Raw genomic sequence first — 23,766 nt, 5'->3', positions numbered from 1 at the left:
CATTATGTCATCTTCTTCATTGTATAGCACTGCTTCTGAATCCCTTGCTCCAGGTTCTTTTGTTTTCTACAAGCTACTCCTCCAATGTTAAAACCTCATTATCACTAGCTTCACCAACATTGGCATGTGCTGCGTCCTGCAGGTTGTCCTCATCATCATCGTATCCATCTTCGTCATTAATTACCGACAAATTTTTGTCAACAAATGCTTCCATTCCCAGCCTTGCAATACCAAATCCTTCCTTCTGTCCGCCATTGTGTGCAGAGTTATCAACGTCAGCATGTCCCTTTTTTGAACTGTCGTCCACGCTCAACATCCCTTGTAGCAAATCATCCCCTCCATCATGCTTGAATAATCTGCACCACCCACCTCCTCCGCATGTGTCCATGCTCGAGCCTCCTTATGCCCTCGCATCATGTGCCAATACCGGCGCATCACAATAGACGTGTGGTTCATCTTCCAAGTGGCACCCATGCACCGTCAGAGTAGCCGCACCACCCTAGTCAAGTCGCCCTCCTCCTTACCAGTTCGCTCCTTCACCATTTGCCCGACCATTAACCACCAAGCTTTGTTCTGGCCAACGCACAACCTCTGTACCAGTCGCCGTCACACTTTTTTCACCAGGGAGATGTCGTGCTTCTCCAGCCCTTGAAGCCGCACCCCTAACGCGTGCAAATCCCTAGGCGAAGAGGCTTCCGTCGCTGGTGAGGCGCTACCCCGCAGGATCAACATTCCTTGACCCGCTTGCTTTCGGACTGGCCCAATGTAGACCCAACCCGTCCGCGTTATAACCAGCCCCTGATGAACTTTCGCTGCTCCAAACTGATGAGCTGCTTTGGAGCTTGGGCCATCCAGGCCCATTACGTTATAACAGTTTCTCATTCCATTGGAGGGCCCTTATTAGGTTCAAGCCCATTAACCCTTATTGCTCCCATATGTAGCCCATTAGATTTAAAACCATAGTCCCATGGAATAGTCAACTTAGAATCCACTTTATTACTCACCTCATATCCTATAAAATTAGCCATGCCTTCAATACCACCATTATTAAATTGATAAGTTACCAGTTTCAATTGATTGTGACTTAAATTTTCATAACTCCACTTGTTCAAAATTGTTTCTGAAATTATCAATCTATCATCATCTTCAATCTCCTCCCCCCGCACCTCGATAACCACTTTCGCTGCCTGATCTGCATTGCCCGTCAAATTTGTCAGCCTTAGCGATGTTATAATAGCATCATCACATTCCTTTGTAGGTATGTTCCTCGAGTGGCCACTGCTTCCCTTGTCAGCTTCCATCATTTCCACCTTACCATTCTCTCCATATGTTTCGCGTCCCACCTCTTTTACCAAAACGTCAAAGTCGCTGATGCCTATTGTGATATGGACACATTCATTGATCACATCCATCACATAGGTATCAATTTGTACACAGTCGACACTAAAAAAGATGCACGATTTTGTCGCGTTATCACACCCAACCACCTCACCCTATTGGCTTTCTAATCATCTGAAAGTATCCATAGACCATGCATGTAATGGGACCCCAAAGCATTCTAGCCACACCTTTCAAGTTTCACTTCTCTCTGACTAGTCCCACCTCCGTACACTATGGAACAACTGTAGTAGGCTATTCATTTTGAATGTGTAAGCCTCTTCTGCATTCAAGAGGCTGTCAAAGGTCAACAGAACTTTATATGCACCCATTTCGCGCACCTGGATAACTTGAGGAAAATTCTTCACAACCGATACCTTCAGTGATCTGAAGTCAATAGCCTTCGTCGTTCCCCCAACTAGACTTTTCTACAACCAGTCTAAATTTTCTTTCACCACCGCCACTTCCACCTTCTTCGTCCACCTATTCCCATACGGATCTTAAACTTTTTTTTCTCATTTGTTAAATCTTTGTTGGAGGTAGCCGTGATTTTCTGAGTCTCTTTTCTTTCTTTTGGCGTTTGACGAACCATAGTATTTCGAGTTTCATCTCATGGATGAATTCTGTTCATATCTCTTTCAGCTCGATCATTCTCCTATATTTAGCTTCCCCCACAAACATAACATTGCCTCTCATTCTCATACAATTTATCTTCACAATAGCCTTCAAGGCCCCTCCTTTCGTAGTGTAACGTATAAATGCAAAAATGTATATACAACTATTCTTTTGTTTTTTCGATAAGTATATATCATTTATGTCTACCTTTTCTTATGTTTTTCACCCACTTTCTCTTTTTCCCTCTCTCTCTCATCTCTTTCTCAACAAACACGTTATATATTTTATAAATTTATTTTTAATAAAGTACAAATATTTCTCTATGTTGTGCAAAAAAATTGAAACACATAATTTGAATTGGAAAGAATTTTTTAAAATGATCTCAACATTCAAAATTAAAAAAATTTAACAATCGAAGTCAGAAATAACTCAGCAATTGAAATAAAAAAAAGTTCATCAGTCAAAGTTAAAGATAATGTGCGTGTAAATTAGGCCATGGTTAGAGAAAACAAGAATGATTAATTTTAGTGGTCAAGATAAAGTATGTTTGGTATCCAAATCTACTTAAAGTTTAAATTACTAAAAAACTCAAGTGTATTTGAGATTCAAAATTATTTAAAGTCTAAGGCTTAAAGTTTAAATTTTCTTAAAATTCAAGGTTATGCCAAATAACTTAGATTTTTTTTATAAACAAAATTAGTTTCAATAAGTTATAAAAAACTTTTGATGATTCACATACTTACACACCCTCAAAATTTCAGTTACTAATGCACAAAAACACGAATCATAAGTCTATATAAATATTGAGAGATTTTATTATTTTTCTTTCGATCATTTCAAGCCTATTTAATTTTATTATTAAGATGAATTAGAAAATGGCCACACAGGCGATTGTAAGGTAAGAAGGGGAATCGAGCAAAACATAAAATAATAAATGTTAATTCTACAGTGTTTATGTGTTGATATCTAATTTTTTATTAATTTATCTTTTATAGTAAATTTTAAATTTTTAAAATTATTTATATATATATTTTTTAAATTAAATATTAAATTTTTAATTTATTTTGATAATTTAAACACCATATTTTAAGTACCATAACAATCATCAGAAACAAATATACAAGAGTAAGTAGTAAATGATTAATTCTCTTTGAAAAATATCAAAAGTTTTTTTATTTTTAAATTATAAAAAATTATAATATTACTATTTATTAAAATTTTTAAAAATTAATTTATAAATTTAAAAAAATTATTACAATATAAATTTTTATATTTTAAATTTTTTAAAAATTAATTAAATTATTTATCCAATTAAATTTTAATTATGTGAACATGGCTACCAGCTTGATGACCTTTTGTCCATAAATGAATGATATGGAGTGAATATTAGATTAGGTCACTTCTTCAAGTTGAGGGAAAAACTCAAAATCACAAAAAAATAAAAAATAAAATAATATTATATTTTTTCTATTTTTCTTACATTTTTAATATTATAAAATGATATTTTTATTTTTTATTTTTATGTAAAAAATATACAAAAGTATACAAAAAATTATATATAATATAGTATTAAAACTTTTTGAAACTTATTGGGCATCGGATTCGATGGTCCAAAACGTTTGGACCATTAAATGGTCCCATAATAAACATGATTTTAAATTTTTTAACAACTGCTACATAGTCCTTTAACTAATTTTAATTACAAATTAACCCCGTATTTTATTTAATTATAAAAACTATTTTTATTTTATAATTATTATTTTATTAATCATCTATTATGGTTATTAACAATCAAAACAAAAACAATACGAATTATATCTTCCATTGATTGTAATAAGCTTTTCGTCATTCCAATGGATTAAAAGTTTATATTTGATCCGTGACGCTCGTCCCGGGCTGCGAAATCGTGTTTCCTTGAAAACCAATCGATTGAATTATAACTCAATCGATTGGATTACAGTGTATCACAAACAATCGATTGAAAATTGCAAGGCAGCATGGTTTTCGCATAAATCAATCGATTGGTGATATGACCCAATCGATTGAAGGATGAATAAAAAGTGGATTTTGTAATTCAATCGATTATTTATACCTCCATCGATGAATGCTTGAAAACAACCTGAGGTCTCACAATTCAATCGATTGTTTTTGTACTCAATCGATTAAATCACCAAAACAATATGGATGACCAAATTCAATCGATTGGTTGTGTACGTGAATTCCAATCAATCGATTGAATTATGTACTATGCGTTTTAAACTCCGTTTTAAACTTTCTTATCGTTAAAAAAAATATCTTATTATTCATCTATCTTATCTTTAAATTCTATCTTCAATTTAAGGTTTTATTTGATTTAGATACTCTAATCTTATCTTTTCCTTAATATTAACATTATAATTGATGAATACTCATCACCAATTATTCATCCCACCATTGGAATGGTGTATCAATCTCTTTGATTATAAAAAATTTCATTGATTTATGCGAAAACCATGCTGCCTTGCAATTTTCAATCGATTGTTTTGTGATACACTGTAATTCAATCGATTGAGTTATAATTCAATCGATTGTTTTGATAATCTGATCGATTGGTTTTTAAGGAAACACAATTTCGCAGCTCGGACGAACGTCACGATCAAATATAAACTTTTAATCCATTGGAATGGCCAAAATCTTTATTACGATCAATGGAAGATATATTCGTTATTGTTTTTGTTTTTGATTGTTAATAAACATAATAGATGATTGATAAAATAATAATTTATAAAATAAAAAACAATTTTTATAATTAAATAAAATATATAGGATTAATTTATAATTAAAATTAGTTAAAGAATTATGTAGCAGTTGTTAAAAAAACTTTAAAAATATATTTTATTATGAGACCATTTAATGGTCCAAATATTCTGGTACTATCGAATCCTCCAACTTACTGTATTTTCTTTCTTTCGGATGCACTCATTTAAAAGAAAAAAATTAGTAATATTTAAAACTCATGGTAAAGAACAACAAATTTTGTAAATAGACAAAGACTATGTTATAACGAAGAAGAAAAATAATAAGAAAATGAGGATTCATTTTTATAGATAATTAGAGATATTTTTTTATTGATGAATATCTCATTTATTTATATTATTTATTAAAATAAATTATACACACTACACCATTGATTTTTTTAAATAAATAACAAATGTTTTATTTATCAAAATATATAATTTGTAGTATTTTTACGAAAATTTATTATATGTCTTATCTCGTTTACGGTATAAATGTAATAAGAATACACATATCTCGTTTACACTATAAACGAGATAAAGCATAAAACGATGTGGTTGTATCATGCGTTTATACACGTGTTTAGTAATATTTTAAGAATTTATAGAATTAATATACAATATATATTAAGTAGATGAATGTATTGATAGCAAGTGTTAACTGATATGGTATGATTTTATTAGTAGTAAAAATTTGTTGAGTAAATATTAATTTTTAATTTTATTAAATTAAGTTGTTAACTAGATGTTTAATTTTTTGTTATAATAAATATCTTTATTTAAATTGGTTTATTAACTCGTTGTTCATTAATTTAGTTATTAATTATTTAATACAATGTTTTTATTTAAATTAATTTATTAATTAGATATTATTAATTTAGTTACTAATTATTTAAGTAATATTTTTATTTAAATTAGTTTATTAAGTAAAATGTTTTTAGTTTTATGTTAAATTATTTATTTATAAGTTATAAATTAATTTGTTATGTAAGTTATTAATAAATATCTTTATTTAAATTGGTTTATTAACTCGTTGTTCATTAATTTAGTTATTAATTATTTAATACAATGTTTTTATTTAAATTAATTTATTAATTAGATATTTATTAATTTAGTTACTAATTATTTAAGTAAATATTTTTATTTAAATTAGTTTATTAAGTAAAATGTTTTTAGTTTTATGTTAAATTAATTTATTTATAAGTTATATAAATTAATTTGTTATGTAAATGTTTATTGGAAGTTTTTTTTTGTTAACTTTGATAGCTTTATAGATTCTTATTAAGGTTTTTATTTTTTATCAGAGGTCTAATCTGCTTTTCCTTAGGCGAGTGAGTCACACACCCTTACCACTAGATGCCATTATTCTTTACTTGATGGAGGTTGAATTTGGCGACACAGTGCTACTCAGGAACTTCGTGTTTGACAACTCTCTAATTATGGAATTCGTTGAGCGCTGGCATCCTAAGACCCACACTTTTCACCTGCCATGGGGTAAGTGCACCATCACTCTGTAGGACGTTGCGTACCACCTCGGGCTACGCGCGCACAAAGGGCTAGTGGATAGGTGCTTCCGTGATTTCTACACATGGTACGGGACCGAGAGTTGGGAGTTGGTGGAGCGGCTACTTGGAGCGCTTCGACGTGGAGTCTAAGGAGGAGGCTGAGTATCACCAACAGGAGGAGCACAGTGATATGCCATTAGACCAGGATGACTCACCACCTCCACCACCACCACCACTCTCCTCCACCTCCACCACCACTACCATCGAGGTCACATTCACAAGAAGGTCGGGATGATTGGGATACTGCCCTGCCTAGATGGCATGACCTCAAGGCATCTAACAATCATCACGAGGCATCGATGGTCGAGGAGATCCAGTTTGAGGATATATTCCAGATTCATACCACCGACCAGCATATGATGCAACGCATTGCGGAGCAATTCCGTACAGACAAGGAGCAGAGCATAGGCATATACATCAGCATTCGTCTGCTCCTATGTCTACCTCAGTGTGGGTACTATACATTTCACCAGGGTCTGACTCTTCATACGGCACACATCTTTGACCCGGTGCTCAATATGCGATATTGCCATCGATGGACTATGGTCTCTTGATGACGGCATCCTAGCTAATGCCGACACCACCATGCTGTCCACCTGGTCAGCCTCAGTATCAGCCCCATCCGTATGCCTATGTGCCTTACTTGAATAGTTACGTTGTCCCTCAACATCCACTGCCATCATAGCCACCACCTCCGTTACACGATCCCTCTCATCACCCATAGCCTCCTTCAGACCCACGTCCTAGCAGACCTCACCGACAGGCACAGCCTCCATCATGTGACATCGGACATCGCCTGCATTACCTGGGTGATCAGCACCGATGGTGTTGCTATTAGTGTTGTATTTTATTATTTCATATGTTATTAGTGTTGTATTTTAGAACGCTATTTAAGTTTGTATGCATCGTTGATGTAACTTGTGCTATCTCTGGTATTTAGTTGTGACACACTATTTATGTTTTATGTAAATGTGTTATTGTATTGAATTTTAAATTTTAGAAAATTCATGTACAATATAAACGACGTAAACAAAGAAAATAGTATTCACGTACAAAATAATCAAACTAAACACACATCACATAACATTCAAGTACAAAATAGGCTAAGTAAAAATAGAACAAAGTGAACAATAAAAGAAACTACACAAACAACAACCGCAAATAACGACAAACAAAGTGGCGACACTAAGCTAAACCTCATTTGTAGGTTGGTTTGGACAGCCTCTTCGGATATGCCCGGTTTGTCTCCATAGATCACACCTCTTCTCTTGGTGCTCACCCTCATCTATCTCTTACGAAATCTGGTGAAAATAGATTTTTCAGTAGACTTCCTGTGCATGGCTGGATTAGGACGTAGTCATGTCCCATACCACTCTGGCAAAAGCTTCTCGCTTGGTATAAGTGGAAACTCTGCCTCATATACCTTGAACATAGTCTCCTACCTGTACACCGGATGCACGTAAAGACCCCATTCAACACTTGCGGCGGCACAGGCGGCAAGTTCATGACGACATGGGAAATGGAGTGACGGAAAAAGGCCACAGTCACACGTGTCCGCCATCAACCGAGCACGGAATGAACTTTGCGACCAACCCTGAAAAGGCTTTAACTCATCAACCACAATACTGAATCCCGTCTTTCGCAGTGAGTAATACGTATCTTCGAGATTCTCTCTTTGTTCTTCTCAATAGCAGCTATTAGCCATTGGGATTGCACATGGTACTTTAATCGATCCGACTCCACAATTCGGTACTCAGTACTTCTGCGAATACTATAATTCTTCACACCCTACATTACTACATCTCTGTTTTTTAATCTGTGGCCAACCCGAAACTCTACACCATTGTCTAAGTTGTAATCATCTTCATCAGTGTTGGAAAATGGAATTTTTTCGTGCATCGCATCTAGATCCAATGTATGATAGTGACTGGATACAACTGATAAGGCTAAAATTGGGTGAGGGGCAAGTAGAAGATACTGAATTGATGCCTCAACCGACGTCTCTAGTACAAACTCCTCCTCCTCATCATCTTCAGAAGAACCACTATCGTTGCTATCCACAACATACTCCTCGTCGGAGTCATCACCATCAACGTCCATATCTTCCATTGAACTAGCAACTTGTTGTGGTGGTGGTGCAAGAGGTGGGTCATCCTATACAAAATTTGAGTGGCCAGATCCACCGCCACCAACATCACTTACTTCCGTAGAAAACTCCATCACTTGTTCTGCTATGGTTTTCCCATGGATATCAAACATGAAGCACACATGCTTGTCGCTATTGAGTCAAAATAGACGAAACCAAAAAACTCAATTTTTCATCGGTGCTAGCAACCTATACCCCACCCTTCTGATCTCTTTTCTCCCGCTACCACAAACTACTCATATAGACTCTTCAGCTCATACAAAAAATTACTCGCTGGGCATAACAGAATGAGATTCTCACACTCAAATATCATCGCCAGTATCACTGTTTCTCATATGGCAATTAGGATACACATTACAATCATATATCCACTACTACTAGACATTTTGGCTTATTTTTCGAAGAAAAATAGAAGAGAAGAAGTAAATATTTGTGGAGAATACAAAAAGTTGCGCATCCTTTTATACTGTTGAACAATTTGTTGGAACATATCTCGTTTACACTATAAACGTCATAGATCTTCACGTATCTCGTTTGCAGTGTAAATATAATAAAAATACACGTATCTCGTTTACACGGTAAACGAAATATGCACATCTCCCATTTGTGCCTTATTATTTATTAAAAAAATTCCAACACAACTCTTCCTTCTTTTTCACACAAGGTGAGTTCTGTGGTGTTTTATTATAGTGCCTAAATTGCGTAACTTACCTTTTAAAATAAAAAATAAAATATTTAAAATAAAAAATAAATCATATAAAATTTATTAAATATTATTTATTTATCCTTTTTAGTAATTTAGATACAATGTATAGGCATTGTAGTATTCACCCTCACACAAACGGGAATGGATCTTCTCCTGTGGAAAAAAATTGGATAGTATCCAATCTTTTATTGCATTTTCTCTCTCATTTATTTGTAATTCTACTTATAAAATTAAAGGTAGTAGATTACACTTTATTCTCTTCAATAACAAAAAAATGGAAAAGATCAATTTTCCACACAAACACTTGTTTTGTAGATCATAGAGAATTATCCAATAGAATCCCTCGCCTTCCCCTTCCCCTCCCCCTCCCCCTCCCCCCCCTCTTATCTTTAAGAAATAATTGGTTAAAAAAAAACAGAAGAAAAAGAAAAGAAAGAAATGGCAGAGGACATCAAGATGAAGAAGAGGAAGATGGCACATCTTATGTTCATTCCTGTTCCTGGTGCTGGCCACTTACCTTCTATCCTCGAATTCGCCAACCTCCTTGTCAACCGTTTCAACAACATTTCCATAACCGTTTTCACTAGTAAATTCCCATTTTCTCCCTCGCCACCTTCACTCACCTCTTCGCACCCTCAAATCCAACTCATTCCTCTCCCTGAAACTCCAGAACCTCCATCATCACAGCAACTCCTACTGAAGGCGCGTGAACTCTACGTCGTGACCTTCATCGACTCCCTCATACCCCACGTCAAGTCAGCAATCCAAACCATTCTCTCTTCATATTCTTCCAACTCTGATGAATCAAAGCCACTCTTTACTTTGGTTCTTGATTTCTTCTGTGTTTCAATGGTTGATGGGGAATTGAACTTGGCATACCTTCTTATATCTACATGACTTCAAATGCTGGGTTCTTAGGGTACATGTTTTCCATTCTTGAACGTCAAATTGATGATGTTTCAATTATTCTGATCCTGATTTGTTGATTCAAGGTATTTCAATTCCAGCTCCTTCTAGGGTTTTACCTGATGCTTCTTTTAACAGTGATGGTGGATTTGTTGGGTATTATAAGTGTGCTCAGAGGTTCAGAGACACCAAAGGAATTATTGTTAATACTTTTTCAGAGTTGGAGAATTATGCTATTGATGCATTATTATCAGATGGAGGAAGAAAAAGAAATCCTCCTATTTTTGCTGTTGGTCCTTTGATTAATCTCAAAGGACAGCAAAACCCGAATTTAGATCAAAATCTCCATGAAAAGATTATGAAATGGCTTGATCTGCAGCCAGATTGTTCTGTTGTGTTTTTGTGTTTTGGGAATAGAGGAAGCTTTGGTCCATCCCAAACAAGGGAAATAGGGATGGCGCTTCGTCATACCGGAGTTAGGTTCTTGTGGGCTATGCGTTCGCCACCGGACAAAGTTATTGACGAGGAGAGCGCCTTGCCGGAAGGGTTCTTGGAATGGATGGAAGGGAAGGGAATGATTTGCGAGTGGGCGCCACAGGTGGAGGTTCTTGCTCACAAAGCAATTGGTGGGTTTGTTTCACATGTGTTGGAACTCTATTTTGGAGAGCTTGGTTTGGGGTGCCAATATTGACATGGCCTATTTATGCAGAACAACATCTTAATGCTTTTAGGATGGTTAAGGAATTTGGATTAGCAATTGAGCTAACATTGGATTATAGATTTGGTAGTAATGATGTTGTAACGGCAAATGAGATAGAGAATGGGTTGAAACAATTGATGGACAGAGATAATGTTGTGCACAAGAAGGTGAAAGAGATGAAAGAGATGGCTAGGAAGGCTCTCCTCAATGGTGGATCTTCTTTTAATTCTGCTGGAGAACTAATTGATAATATGTTAGGTAGCTACTGAAAACAATTGTTGCATTTCATAGGTGAAATATTGCGCTTCCTTAGATTCGTGAATAGAGAGATGTTGACAAGTTTTATATTGAAATGTGAAATTCTATCAGTTTCTTTTTCAATGTTTGCTTAAAGAACTCTGACTTTTCTTTCAAATTTTCTTTTTTTGTAATATCGAACTCATTTATTCACATTATCAACCTCAATTAATGGAAAAATTGAGATTGGCATAAGTCATACAAAATACTGATCAACATTTTTTAATTGAAATGTACTCACTTAGATTTCAAGCAAAAACCACAAATTCCCTGAATTCGTGGGTGCCTATTTCTTCGTGTCTCTCATTCTTGTTCTTTTTCATGTGATTGATAACTATTCTAAACGATATGCCTTCAAATAAATCATATTTTAAAAATAAAATTTAGTTCTTAGCAAGCTGCCAGTTGATTTTATATTATCAGTGCTTCAATTATAACTTCAGATCACATGCAAAGCATCAAGAAATGTTCTTAAAAAATGATCACTCATAATAATACTGGTTTAATTATGTTCTCAGTATTGAAAATAACTTCATTTTTTTTATTACTTATGTCCTTGCAGCTTACAGAAGTCCTAGTTGACCCCCATCAAACGAACAAGGAAAATGGTGGAAACTGAGATGAACAAGCAAGATAAGCCAATCTTCATTCCCTCACCGGGTATTCACCAATTATCCTTGGCTCTTGAATTTGCAAAACTCCTAATCAACCATTGTAATCACCTTTCCATTACAGTCCTTTCCATGAAGCTCTCATCAACTCCCTCTTCTGATTCATACATCAAATCAGTTTTTTCATCACAACAACATATCAAACACATTGATGCCCCCGAAGTAGAACTACCTCCACATGAGCTACTTCTGAAATCTCCATTATGATGGCTGGACTCTGGACATTCATGTAAAGCCTTGTGCCACAAGTCAAAGACACAGTGCAGAGCATTCTATCTTCCTATCCAAACTCTAATTCGAAACCAGTGGTTGCTTTGTTCGTAGATTTTATATGCACTTCCATGATTGATGTAGGAAAAGAGTTTAGCATCCCTTCTTATTTGCTCATGCCAACAAATGCAGGATTTCTCAGTCTCATGATTTCCCTCCAAACCTGTTGAGTCGAGGATGTGTTCAACGATTCTGATCCTGATTTGTTGATTCCAGGTATCTCCAAACTAGTTCCTTCAGCGGTTTTAACTGATGCTCTTTTAAACAAAGATGGTGGATATGTTGCATGTTATAAGCTTGCTCAAAGTTTCAAAGGCTCCAAAGGGATCATTAACACTTTTTCCGAGATCGAGCAGCATTCTATTGATGCATTATCTAAAAGTCAAACCCCTCCTATCTATGCCATTGGTCCTTTGATTGATCTCAAAGGTCATCCTAACTCAAATGTAGACCAAGCACAATGTGGTAGTATACTGAAATGGCTTGATGAGCAGCCATCATGTTCTGTTATTTTTCTGTTTTGGGAGTAGAGGAAGCTTTGGTCCATATCAAACAAGAGAAATAGCACTGGCACTTCAGCATTGTGGAGATAGGTTCTTGTGGACTATGTGTTCTGCGCCAATGTGGGCTATGCGCTCTCCACAACTGACCAAGGTCAACGACAAGAGTAACTTTCCAGAAGGGTTCTTAGAATGGATGGAAGGTAGGGGAATGATCTGTGAGTGGTCTCCCCAAGTGGAGATTCTCGCTCACAAAGCAAGTGCCGTGTTTGTGTCGCATTGTGGTTGGAACTCTATTTTGGAGAGCTTGTGGTTTGGGGTGCCAATATTGACATGGCCTATCTATGCAAAACAGCAACTGAATGCTTCTCTGATGGTTAAGGAATTTGGATTAGCATTGGAATTAAAACTGGATTATAGAACTGATAGTGATGTTGTAATGGCAAACGAAATTGAAAAGGGGCTGAAACAGTTGATGGACAAAGATAGTGTGGTGCACAAGAAGGTGAAATAGATGAAGGATATGGCTGGAAAAGCTGTCCTTAATGGTGCTCTTCTTTGAATTCTGTTGAAGAACTAATTGAGGATATTGTAGGTAGCAATTTATAACTATTCTGTAGTGTTTCATGAATATTTCCTTTCTTAGAACCAATGAATAAATTAGTGTGGTAGAGAATTTTCTGACTAATATAATATAAGTAGAAAATTAAATTATTGTAGTTGGTCTATCAATTTTCTTAAACTGTTGCCAGATCTTTCTATTCCCATATGCTCTATTTTAATGATTAAACCTCTATGATAATGATGCTATTAGCATTAGCACTAAGTCATACTTATTAGCATTAGTGGAAATTACAAATTACAATGTGCCCTTTTGTATTTTGCTATTAACTATTGAGTTGTTGAGAGCCAATCGCATCTATAGTATTATTGGTTGACTTGGTATATATTAAGATTTAATATATTATAAATAAATAAACAAACAGATAGTACAATGTTATCAAGTATGCAAATTGCTACCAGGGTCAGACTTTTGATATGCACTATTTTCTTAAGAAAAAAAAAATCCTGGTAGTTATCGTGTGATTGATATCTATCTATCTTAAACAATAAACAACTACCTATAAATAAATCATTTTGAAAGTGTAATGTTTGAGTCCCTGCAGCCTGCAATTTAATTTTATATTTCCATTATGAATTAGACCCTACATTGATACACTCGGCATCTAGAAGATTATTGAAATGAATTTGCAAAACTTCTAATCAACCGTTATAAACCTTTCCATCACAATCCTCTGCATCAAGCTCACTACCACCTCCATTTCTGATTCATATATAAAATCAGATTTATCATCACAATCACAAATCGAACTTGTCAACGTCCCTGAAATAGAACCACTTCCACCAGAGCTGCTATTGAAAGCTCCACTATACTATGTCTTGACCTTTTTGCAGAACCTTGCGCCGCACGTCAAAGAAACTGTGCAAAGCATTTTATCATCCTATCCGAATTCTGGGTCGGAACCAGCTGTTTGGTTGTAGATTTCGTTTTTGCTTCGCTGATTGATGTGGGAAGAGAACTGAGCATCCCTTCTTATTTATACATGCCATCAAATGCAGGATTTCTAAGTCTCATGCTTTCTCTCCGCAATCGTCGAATGGAGGATGTTTTCAATGATTCTGATCCTGATATACTGATTCCAGGTATCTCAAATCTTGTTCCTTCAATGGTTTTACCTGATGCTCTTTAAGCAAAGATGGATACGTTCCATGTCACAAGCTAGCGAAGTTCATAGACACCAAAGGTACCATGTTAACACTTTTATGGAGATAGAGAAGTATGCTATTGATGCATATCTGATGGGAAAAATCCTCCTATATGCTATTGGTCCTTTGATTAATCCAAAATCTCATCCAAACTCAAGTTAGAACAAACCCAATATATGTATTGAGATTTCTTGATAACCAGAAACTTTCTGTTGTTTTTCTGTGTTTTGGGAGTAGGGGAAGCTTTAGTCCATCCCAAACAAGGGAAATAGCTACGGCGCTTCAGCGTAGTGGAGTTTTAGGTTCTTGTGGGCTATGCGTTCACCACCGAACAAAGCCAATGATGATGAGAGTGCCTTGCCAGAAGGGTTCTTAGAATGGAGGAAGGCATGGGAATGATTTGCGAATGGGTGCCACAATTGAGATTCTTGCACACAAAGCTGTTTGTGGCTTCGTGTCGCATTGTGGTTGGAACTCTATTTTGGAGAGCTTGTGGTTTGGGGTACCAATATTGACATGGCCTATCTATGCAGAACAGCAACTGAATGCTTTTAGGATGGTGAAAGAGTTTGGATTAGCATTGGAGTTAAACTGGAATATAGAACTGGAAGTGATGTTGTAATGGCAGATGAGATAGAGAAAGGGTACCAATATTGACATGGCCTATCTATGCAGAACAGCAACTGAATGCTTTTAGGATGGTGAAAGAGTTTGGATTAGCATTGGAGTTAAAACTGGAATATAGAACTGGAATGATGTTGTAATGGCAGATGAGATAGAGAAAGGACTGAAAAAATTGATGGAGAAAGATAGTATTGTGCACAAGAAGTTGCAAGAGATGAAAGATATGGCTAGGAATGCTGTCCTTGATGGTGGATCATCTTTCAATTCTATTGGAGAGTTCGTTGATAGTATATGAGCTGTGTTACATGCACTCAAAAGTCAAATTTCTTGTACACTCAGTTGATTCACTTTTCTTTGCTATATTGTGTAGTAGAATAAAAGTAAGCTGGCTCAATGTCCGGAAAAAAAAAAAAAAAAAAAACTAGTATAAAAATAATTTCTAATGTGATATCATAAGCAGGTAGCAACTGACGATGACTATGGTATTTCATTGATATACGTGTTCCTTGCTTAGAATCAGTGAATAAAGAACCTCAAAATGTTTATTTTCAGTATCCATAGACTATCAAATACTATCAGCCTGTATGAATCATAAGACTATTACTAGTTACTAGTTACTAGTTAAAGAAGAAAGAGGGGAGAACTCCAAACAATAGTTTCTTAGTTGTTGAGAAATGTTATTATTGGAACACTCCACATAATTATTTAAGCAATAAAATTACTATTAAATAAATGTCCTTTTTTTTCTTTCTCTATGTTTAATATAGGAGTAATAAAAGTTATTAAATTTTCCTAGCTAGCGTCCTATCTTTGCAGCATAGGTTAATGTTCATACCCTAGCCCAACAGTAAAGGCCCAAGTCCAAACAAAATGCCTAATTCCATGGATTGGGCCTCACTCGGCACCGACCTTCGTCTTACGAAGTCGGTGCTCACCACGACTTGTTTTAAAGAAGTCGGGGACGGGGGTTAACTGGCAGATAAGCACTCATTCGAATGAGTAACTGCCCCTAAAATCTCTCTAACCACTTCCAGTATCCATATCTTAACCTCCCCAAGATAAAGGGATGGTTAACACCCTAAAAAAGTGGCACTACCTCAACGGTGGTTATTGGTTCACCACTATAAATACACTGACATTCCTCAGGTATCTCTAAGTCCCAATACTCTCTAGACCTGCTCACGCTCTTGCTGACTTAGGCATTGGAGTGTCTTTGCAGGTACCACCCCCCATTCTTTCACGCGCACAAGTCGGACGAAGGCCCCCCAGGTGCCGATCCACACGAAGGCCTCCTCTTTCCAACGATTGGGCCAACCAACATCATCCAATCCATTAATCTCCGGTTACCCATCGTAACAGTTAAGAAGGTTGAAATGGAAATACTTCAACTATTCAATGATTCAATGCATTCAGTGTCTTTCTTTTAAAATAATTTTTGAATTTAATTTTGATCATCACAATATAAAAGTTTTATATGTACGAGTGTGTAAGAATTAAGTTTTGAATTTAATTTTGATCATCACAATTATCTAAAGCCACATCATTAATTTTATATTGATTGCATAAATAAATCATCTAAAATAACAATTATTATTATATGACTGTGTAAGATATTAAAATTAAATTCAAAATTTTTATATAAAAAAATTCGAATCTTAGATAAAAATTAGCGAAATATAAAATTTATGAGTTTTATTCTTAATTTAATAAAAAATTAAAGGTTACGTGTATGCTAAAATTAGTCACAAAATCAATTATTATGTATTTGTGTATAAACACATGTATTATTTAATTTATTTTCAATGTGTATTTTGTATGTCAACATATGTTTCATACTAGTGGCCTATGATGCACAAATACTAATACTAATACAAATACGGGACACAACACGACATGAGTCAGACACAAATTTTAGATTCTTATAAGACCCAGGGATACGATATATATATATATATATATATATATATATATATATATATATATATGATATTTTGATATATATTAATATTAAAATATAAATTAAATTTTTAACCTTTTTTAATATTTTCAAATTAGATAAAGTATTTAAAATATTTTTTATTTAATAAATTATAATATATATTAATAATGGTATTAAGGTGTGTCTAAGTGTGTCTAGTAAAAAAAGTTTTTTTTTTTTATCAAGATACAGTTGATATAAAAGTGAGTATTGATGGTATTAAGGTGTGTCTAAGCGTATCTAGTAAAAAAATTTATTTTTTATCAAGACACGGTTAGACACAAAAAGAGTGTTGATAAATATGTATTTGAAATGTTCTGACATATAAATACAACTATCTAATAAAGTACCTTTATTTTATAGCCAATGATTATTTTAGTGACTAATTTTAGTATGATTATTGTAACACCCTACCACACAGAGCTTTATGCCTAGGACGTAAATTAAAAGTGACGAGGTGCTACGACCTCTAAAAGTAAAATACATACATACATAACAAGGATAAAATAGCTAGGAGCCTTAAAAGAAAAAGGTACGATCAAAACAAAACCGAAGATGCATCACTAACGAAAAATGATAAGACAAAAGCTTATACAGAAAATCAAAAGACACACTGATGAGCGGATAATTTATATGCTTTTTGGCATTATTTTTAGGTAGTTTTTAGTAGTATCTAGCTATTTTTAGGGATGTTTTCATTAGTTTTATGCTAAATTCACATTTCTGGACTTTACTATGAGTTTGTGTGTTTTTCTGTGATTTCAGGTATTTTCTGGCTGAAATTGAGGGACCTGAGCAAAACTCTGATAAAAGGCTGACAAAGGACTGCTGATGTTGTTGGATTCTGACCTCCCTGAACTCGAAATAAATTTTTTGGAGCTACAGAATTCCAAATGGCACGCTCTCAACAGCGTTGGAAAGTAGACATCCAGAGTTTTCCAGCAATATATAATAGTCCAAACTTTATTTGTGATTAGACGACGTAAACTGGCGCTCAACGCCAGTTCCATGCTGCATTCTGGAGTCAAACGCCAGAAACACGTCACGAACCAGAGTTGAACGCCAAAAACACGTTACAACTTGGCGTTCAACTCCAAAAGAAGCCTTTGCACGTGTAAAGCTCAAGCTCAGCCCAAGCACACACCAAGTGGGCCCCGGAAGTAGATTTTTGCATCAATTACTTACTTCTGTAAACCCTAGTAGCTAGTCCAATATAAATAGGACATTTTACTATTGTATTAGACATCTTTGGTCTCGGTTTTATTCCATTATTCATCTTAGGAGACTATTGATCACGTTTTGGGGGCTGGCCATTCGGCCATGCCTGGACCTTCATCACTTATGTATTTTCAGCGGTGGAGTTTCTACACACCATAGATTAAGGGTGTGGAGAGCTCTGCTGTACCTCAAGTTTTAATACAATTACTACTATTTTCTATTCAATTCAGTTTATTCCTATTCTAAGATATTCGTTGCACTTCATCATGATGAATGTGATGATCAGTGACACTCATCAGCATTCTCACCTATGAACACGTGACTGACAACCACCTCCGTTCTATATTAGACCGAACGCATATCTCTTAGATTCCTTAATCAGAATCTTCGTGGTATAAGCTAGAATTGATGGCGGCATTCATGAGAATCCGGAAAGTCTAAACCTTGTCTGTGGTATTCCGAGTAGGATTCAGGGATTGAATGACTATGACGAGCTTCAAACTCGCGATTGTTGGGCGTGATGACAAACGCAAAAGAATAAATGGATTCTATTCCGGCATGATCGAGAACCGACAGATGATTAGCCGTGCTGTGATAGAGCATTTGGACCTTTTTCACTGAGAGGATGGGATGTAGCCATTGACAACGGTGATACCCTACATACAGCTTGCCATGAAAATGAGTAAGAAGGATTGGATGAAGGTAGTAGAAAAGCAGAGATTCAGAAGGAGCATAGCATCTTCATACGCCTATCTGAAATTCCCGTTAATGATTTACATAAGTATTTCTATCTTTATTTCCTGTTTATTTATTATTATTATTCGAAAACTCCATAACCAATTATTATCCGCCTAACTGAGATTTATAAGATGACCATAGCTTGCTTCATACCAACAATCTCCGTGGGATCGACCCTTACTCACATAAGGTTTATTACTTGGACGACCCAGTGCACTTGCTGGTTAGTTGTGCGAAGTTGTGAAGAAAGTGTTGAGTTATAAACGCGCATACCAAGTTGAGTGCCATTATTAGAGATCACAATTTCGTGCACCAAGTTTTTGGCGCCGTTGCCGAGGATTGTTTGAATCACAATTACGTGCAACAACAGCGCCAAGTTTTTCTGATCTGGCAACAGCACCAAGTTTTTGGCGCCGTTGCCGGGGATTGTTCGAGTTTGGACAACTGACGGTTCATCTTGTTGCTCAGATTAGGTAATTTTCTTTTTGTTTTATTTTCAAAAAATTTTCAAAAATCTTTCAAAAAAATTTTACTTCTGTTTTTGAAAAAATTATTCTAAATTTTTAAGAATGAATTCTAGTATTTCATGAAGCATGTTGTAGCCTGGTTGACTGTAAAGCCATGTCTAAATTCTTTTGAACTGAGGCTTCCTCTTCACATGCTTGAACTATGTATGCTAAAGCTTGGCTGGCTATTAAGCCATGTCCAATTTCTGGACCGGAGCTTTAGACTAACATTGAAAGATTCCTGAAATTCTTATTAAAAAATTTTGAATTTCTTATTTTATTTTTCCTATATGTTTTCGAAAAAAATATACAAAAATCCAAAAAAAAATTATAAAATCATAAAAATAAAAAATATTTTGTGTTTCTTGTTTGAGTCTAGAGTCAATTTTAAGTTTGGTGTCAATTACATGTTTTTAAAATTTATGCATTTTTTGAAAATTCATACATGTGTTCTTCATGATCTTCAAGTTGTTATTAGTAAGTCTTCTTGTTTGATCTTGATATTTTCTTGTTTTGTATTTTTTTTTGTTGTTTTTCATGTGCATTCTTGCATTCATAGTGTCTAGGCATTAAAGATTTCTAAGTTTGGTGTCTTGCATGTTTTCTTTGCATCAAAAGTTTTTTTTCAAAAATATGTTCTTGATGTTCATCATGATCTTCAAAGTGTTCTTGGTGTTCATCTTGACATTCATAGTGTTCTTGCATGCATCATGAGTTTTGATTCATAATGTTCATGTTGTGAGTCATTTTTGTTGTTTTTCTCTCTCATCATTAAAAATTAAAAAATTCAAAAAATAAAAAAATATCTTCTCCTTATTTCTCTCAAAATTTCGAAAATTTGAGTTGACTTAGTCAAAAAATTTTAAAATTAGTTAGTTCTTATAAGTCAAGTCAAATTTTCAATTTAAAAAAATCTTATCTTTTCAAAATCTTTTTCAAAAATCAAATCCCTTTTACTTTTATCTTATGATTTTCGAAAATTTAAAACTATTTTTCAAAATCTTTTTCTTATTTTATTTCAAATTTTTGAAACTTAACTAACAAGTAATGTGATTGATTCAAAAATTTGAAGTTTGTTACTTTATTGTTAAGAAAGGTTCAATCTTTAAATTCTAAAATCATATCTTTTAGTTTCTTGTTAGTCAAGTAATTAATCTTAATTTTAAAAATTAAATCTTTTCCAACCATATCTTTTTAATCATATCTCTTTCAAAAATTTGATTTCAAAATATCTTCTTATCTTCTTATCTTTTCAAAATTAATTTTCAAATCTTTTTCAACTAACTAATTGTCTTTTTATTTGTTTCTTATCTTTTTCAAAACCACATAACTAATTTTCCCTATCAATTTTTCGAAAATATCTCTTCCTTTTCAAAATTCTTTTTAATTAATTAATTGTTTTAAATTTAATTTTAATTTTATTTCACCTTTAATTTTCGAAAATCATTAACTCCTTTTCAAAAATTATTTTCGAAAACTTTTCTCTCTCATCTTAGTCTATTTATTTATTCATTTACTAACACTTCTCTTCATCTCAAATCTCTGCTCCTATCCTCACCCTTGTGTTTGGATTATTCATTCTTCTTCACTCTTATTCCCTTTCTTCTTCTACTAACATAAATGAATCTCTATACTGTGACATAGAGGATTCCTCTTCCTTTTTTGTTCTCTTCTTTCTCATATGAGCAGGAATAAGGAAAAATGCATTCTTGTTGAAGCTGATCCTGAACCTGAAAGGACTCTGAAGAGAAAACTAAGAGAAGCTAAACTACAACAATCCAGAGACAACCTTACTGAAATTTTCGAACAAGAAAAGGATATGGCAGCCGAACCCAACAATAATAATGCAAAGAGGATGCTTGGTGATTATACTACACCTACTTCCAAGTTTGATGGAAGAAGCATCTCAATTCCTGCAATTGGAGCAAACAATTTTGAGCTGAAACCTTAACTAGTTGCTCTAATGCAACAAAACTGCAAGTTTCATGGACTTCCATCAGAAGATCCCTACCAATTTTTAACTGAGTTCTTGCAGATCTGTGAGACTGTTAAGACTAATAGAGTAGATCCTGAAGTCTACAGGCTCATACTTTTCCCTTTTGCTGTAAGAGATAGAGCTAGAACATGGTTGGACTCACAACCTAAGGATAGCCTAGACTCTTGGGATAAGCTGGTCACGGCTTTCTTGGTTAAATTCTTTCCTCCTCAAAAGCTGAGCAAGCTTAGAGTGGATGTTCAGACTTTCAAGCAAAAAGATGGTGAATCCCTCTATGAAACTTGGGAAAGATACAAGCAGATGACCAAAAAGTGTCATTCTGACATGTTTTCAGAGTGGACCATGATAGATATATTCTATTATGGTCTGTCTGAGTTCTCTAAGATGTCACTAGACCATTCTGCAGGTGGATCCATTCACCTAAAGAAAACGCCTGCAGAAGCTCAGGAACTTATTGAAATGGTTGTAAATAAACAATTCATGTACACTTCTGAGAGTAATTCCGTGAATAATGGGACGCCTCAGAGGAAGGGAGTTCTTGAAATTGATGCTCTGAATGCCATATTGGCTCAGAACAAAATTTTGACTCAGCAAGTCAACATGATTTCTCAAAGTTTGAATGGATGGCAAAATGCATCCAACAGTACTAAAGAGGCATCTTCTGAAGAAGAAGCTTATGATCCCGAAAACCCTGCGATGGCAGAGGTAAATTACATGGGTGAACCCTATGGAAACACCTATAATTTTTCATGGAAAAATCATCTAAGTTTCTCATGGAAGGATCAACAAAAGCCTCAACAAGGCTTTAATAATGGTGGAAGAAACAGGTTTAGCAATAGCAAGCCTTTTCCATCATCTTCTCAGCAACAGACAGAGAATTTTGAGCAGAGCACCTCTAACATATCAAATATAGTCTCTGATCTGTCTAAGGCCACTTTAAGCTTCATGAGTGAAACAAGGTCTTCCATCAAAATTTGGAGGCACAAGTGGGCCAGCTGAGTAAGAAAGTCACTGAAACTCCTCCTAGTACTCTTCCAAGCAATACAGAAGAGAATCCAAAGAGAGAGTGCAAGGCCATTGATATAGTCAATATGGCTGAATGCAAGGAGGAAGGGGAGGACGTGAATCCCAATGAGGAAGACCTCATGGGACGTCTCCCAACCAAGAAGGAGTTCTTTATTGAGGACTTAAAAGAATCTGAGGCTCATATAGAGACCATAGAGATCCCATTAAACATCCTTCTGCCATTCATGAGCTCTGAAAACTATTCTTCCTCTGAAGAGGATGAAGATGTAACTGGAGAGTAAGTTGCTCAATATCTAGGAGCTATCATGAAGCTGAATGCCAAGTTGTTTGGTAATGAGACTTGGGAAGGTAAACCTCCCTTGCTCATTAGTGAACTAGATACATGGGTTCAGCAAACTTTACCTCAAAAGAAACAAGATCCTGGTAAATTCTTAATACCCTGTACCATAGGCACCATGACCTTTGAAAAGGCTCTGTTTGACTTAGAGTCAGGCATAAATCTTATGCCACTCTCTGTAATGGAGAAGCTGGGGATCATTAAGGTACAACCTATCATATTCTCATTGTAAATGGCAGACAAGTCAGTAAGACAAGCTTATGGATTGGTAGAGGACGTGTTGGTAAAGGTTGAAGGCCTTTACATCCCTGCTGATTTCATAATCTTAGACACTAGAAAGGAGGAGGATGAATGCATCATCCTTGGAAGACCTTTCCTAGCCACAGCAGGAGCTGTGATATATGTTAACAGAGGAGAATTAGTCCTTCAATTGAATGGGGATTACCTTGTGTTTAAGACCCAAGGGTGTTCTTCTTTAACAATGGAGAGGAAGCATGAAAAACTTCTCTCAGTAAAGAGTCAAACAGAGCCCCCACAATCAAACTCTAAGTTTGGTATTGGGAGGCCACAACCAAACTCTAAGTTTGGTGTTGAATCCCCACATTCAAACTCTAAGTTTGGTGTTGGGAGTCCACAACATTGACCTAATCACCTTTGAGGCTCCATGAGAGCCCACTGTCAAGCTAGTGACATTAAAGGAGCGCTTATTGGGAGGCAACCCAATTTTTATTTATCTTATTTTATTTTTCTTTTATTGTTCTTTTATGTTTTATTAGGTTCATGATCATGTGGAGTCACAAAATAAATATTAAAATTAAAAACAGGATCAAAAACAGCAGAAGAAAAAGCACACCCTAGAGGAAGGGCTTACTGGCGTTTGAACACCAGTAAGAAGCATCTGGCTGGCGTTCAACGCCAGAAACATGCTACAGATGGGCGCTGAACGCCCAAAACAAGCATCAATCTGGCGTTCAAACGCCAGAATTGCATGCAAGGCATTTCACACGCCTAATTAGTGCAGGGTTGTTAAATCCTTGACACCACAGGAT

General features: G+C 35.1%; 3 pseudogenes; all 3 read left to right on the top strand.

Annotated features, from left to right (window-relative positions):
- The first annotated feature begins 9,574 nt into the window (after nucleotides 1-9,574).
- LOC130946600 (UDP-glycosyltransferase 71K1-like) lies at nucleotides 9,575-11,843 on the top strand (annotated as a pseudogene).
- Nucleotides 11,692-13,136, top strand: LOC130946093 (UDP-glycosyltransferase 71K1-like; annotated as a pseudogene).
- A 638-nt stretch (nucleotides 13,137-13,774) lies between these two features.
- LOC130946092 (UDP-glycosyltransferase 71K1-like) lies at nucleotides 13,775-15,213 on the top strand (annotated as a pseudogene).
- The last annotated feature ends 8,553 nt before the right edge of the window (nucleotides 15,214-23,766 follow it).

Source organism: Arachis stenosperma, chromosome 8, assembly GCF_014773155.1.
Source record: "Arachis stenosperma cultivar V10309 chromosome 8, arast.V10309.gnm1.PFL2, whole genome shotgun sequence".
NCBI classification, from domain to species: Eukaryota; Viridiplantae; Streptophyta; class Magnoliopsida; order Fabales; family Fabaceae; genus Arachis; species Arachis stenosperma.
The sequence above is the reverse complement of the archived record's forward strand: the minus strand, read 5'-3'. Positions and strand labels throughout refer to the sequence as shown.